Source organism: Mus musculus, chromosome 1, assembly GCF_000001635.26.
Source record: "Mus musculus strain C57BL/6J chromosome 1, GRCm38.p6 C57BL/6J".
Lineage (NCBI taxonomy): Eukaryota > Metazoa > Chordata > Mammalia > Rodentia > Muridae > Mus > Mus musculus.
The window spans coordinates 7177371-7180637 of record NC_000067.6 but is presented as its reverse complement, the minus strand read 5'-3'; the positions used below and the strand labels follow the sequence as shown (position 1 = coordinate 7180637).

The window sequence follows — 3267 nt, the reverse complement described above, 5'->3', positions numbered from 1 at the left end:
CCCTCAGCAGCCTCCGCTGGGCTCAGACGGAAGATGGCAGTGGTTGGGGTGGGGGGTGTTGGCCCCTACCAGAACGGATCCCAGCCTCTGTAGAAAAACTTTTTAATGATTCTTGGTGAGTTTCACATCATGTACCTCAGTCCCACTCATCTTCCCATCCCCTCATATTCTCCCTCTGCCATAGCAACCTTCCCTGCCAAAACACACAGAGACAATAAATGAATAAACAAATAATTAAATAAACAAATAAATAAAACAAAGTATAGGAAACACCCTGTAAGCTATAGTATGTCACAACGTGTCCCCACAGTATATCTCTCTGCTTACACATCACTTCCAAATGTTCATTGCAATGAATGAGTCATTGGTCTGATTTGAGGTCTTTGGCTTCTGTGACACTATCAATATTGTGCCTTACTGGGATTCCCCTTGGTTACCCTGTTGTTGCTCTGTGTTGTAGAGATCCTGCAGCTTTCAATTAGCCCTTTAGAACAGGCCGTTTCGCATGCCCCAACAGTTCACAGATGATGTAGATTATAGGGTGGCCCATCTCAAAGCCTTGGATCTGGATCTGGGTGGTAGCTGAGGCTGGCCAGTGGGCCTCTAGGTATTTACAGTCTGCCAGTGTGGCATGGCAACAGGCAGGTCTGTGAATTTTCTCCCTTCTGCTCCACGTTGAGTGGTGGCAGGTTGGGCTCTGTGTCTGGGCCTGGTGTCATAGGGCATGTCTGTGGGTCTCTTTTAATCTATCAATTTAAATATTTGAAGCATCCCTGCCTCTCTGGGATGAAGCCTGCTGGATCATGCTGGATGATCTTGTTGATTTTTTTTTTTTTTTTTTAGATTGAGCTTTAAAGTGTTTTTTTTTTATTATTATTATTATTTTTTTTAGGCAGTAGAAACTGTATTTTATCCACCTTCCTTTGTTAACATTCTAAATAGCATATAAACATTATAAAACAAATTAATCTGTTTGTGACCTGGGCTTGTGACAGGAACCATCAACTATACAGAAGTGACAGGCCTTTTCCTCTTTGTTTTTCCAGCCCCTTTCAGTCTGTCACTTGTCCTTTCTTGGTTAATCTATCCTAACCCTTGTGAAATAGGGACCAAAAAAAGTACCAACTCAGTATCATGAGGTTTAAGAGACTGCCCAACAGTAAAAAGGCCAAGCTCTCGGGAACCTTCAAACTCCAGGGGTTCCTGCTCTTTGGTGGAGCTCGTTCTTGGGTCCTGGACTGAGAAACCAATGGATCTGCAAACCAGGCACACAGATCTAAAGACCAAGTGAGGGTCTGAATGATAAGGTGCATGGCTTGTGACCATCACTAGCAACATCCAGCCTCAGGACTTCCAAGACTTCTGAGGTCATGTCCCCTGTGGATGCCTACCTCTCCATTCCCTCTCCACACCTGGAACAGTATGAGGGATACAGCAGAGGTCAAAGACAGAGTGACCAGCCCCAGGGGGTGTAAGGGGAGGGCTGTGGGGGAGAAACACTGTCCAGGCTACTGCAAAGTTGGTGACATTTGCTCTTGGGAACGAGAGATAGGGCCCGGAACAAGGATGGCAGCTGGAAGGTGAAGGACAGCCCCAGCACTCAGTAGCGGTAGTGATCAGGCTTGAAGGGGCCGTTGACGGGCATGCCGAGGTACTGGGCCTGCTTCTCAGTCAGCTTGGTCAGCTTCACATTCAGCTTGCCCAGGTGGGCTTCAGCCACCGCCTCGTCCAACTTCTTAGGCAGGAAGTGAACCCCAACAGGGTATTTATCTGGGTGGGTCCACAGCTCAATCTGTGCCATCACCTGGTTTGTGAAGGAGTTGCTCATCACAAAGCTGGGGTGTCCCATAGCACAACCCAGGTTGACCAGACGGCCTTCAGCCAGCAAGATGATGCGGCGCCCATTCTTTAGCCAGTAGCGGCCCACCTGGGGCTTGATGTTCACTTTCTCCACGGCGTTCTCATTGAGCCACTTCACATCAATCTCCACATCGAAGTGTCCAATGTTACAGACAATGGCGTCATCCTTCATCTGCTCAAAGTGCCGGCCAAGGATGATATCCACACAGCCTGTGGTGGTGACAAAGATGTTGCCCTCCTTACAGGCTTCGTCCATAGTGGTTACCTCATAGCCCTCCATGGCAGCTTGCAGTGCATTGATGGGGTCGATCTCGATGATGATGACTCGGGCCCCAAAACCCCTCAGGGCCTGGGCACAGCCCTTGCCCACATCACCATAGCCTGCCACCACCGCCACCTTGCCCGCAATCATCACATCTGTGGCCCGTTTGATGCCATCTATGAGGGACTCCCGGCAGCCATAGAGGTTGTCAAACTTGCTCTTGGTGACAGAATCGTTGACATTGATGGCAGGCACCTTCAGTATCCCATTGGACATCATCTTGTAGAGGTTGTGGACCCCAGTCGTGGTCTCCTCAGAGATACCTCGGATGCCTGACAGAAGCTGTGGGTATTTGGTGTGGATGAGGTTAGTAAGGTCACCACCATCATCCAGAATCATGTTGAGGGGTCCGTCCTTGAAGTGCAGCGTCTGCTCAATGCACCACAGGTACTCCTCATCTGTCTCGCCCTTCCAGGCAAACACTGGAATGCCAGCCTTGGCAATGGCAGCCGCTGCATGGTCCTGAGTAGAGAAGATGTTGCAGCTGGACCACAGCACCTCAGCACCCAGGGCCACGAGAGTCTCAATGAGAACAGCAGTCTCCACGGTCATGTGCAGGCAGCCGGCAATGCGAGCACCCTTCAGTGGCTTGGAGGCTGAGTACATCTCCCGCATGCGCATCAATCCTGGCATCTCATTCTCAGCTATATCCAGAGCCTTCCGTCCCCAGGCGGCCAGTCCGATGTCCGCGACTTTGTAGGGCAGTTTATCAGACATGCTGGCGGCGCTTCCGCTAGGACTGATGAACTCAGTGAAGGGGGCCGGGCGGCGCGGGGCAGGGCAGCTTTAAAGTGTTTTATTGTAGTTTTTGCAACTATGTTTGTAAAGGATTTCAGTCTGTAACTTTCCTTATTTTATTTGTCTTTGGGTGGTTTAAGTATATTTGTAATTGTGTCCTCATAAGAAGTGGCTAATGTTCTATTTGTTTATATTTTGTGGAGTAACTTGAGAAGTTAATTCCTCTTTGAAATTCTCGTATAATTCTACACTAAAACCATCTGGCCCTGAGCTTTTATAGGCTGGTAGACTTTTAATGACTGCTTTTATTTCTCTGAGGGTTATAAGTGTGTTTAAATTGGTTATCT

The 3267-nt window shown here is 48.7% G+C and overlaps 1 pseudogene; it reads right to left on the bottom strand.

Moving 5' to 3' along the window:
- Positions 885 to 2963, bottom strand: Gm9826 (predicted gene 9826; annotated as a pseudogene).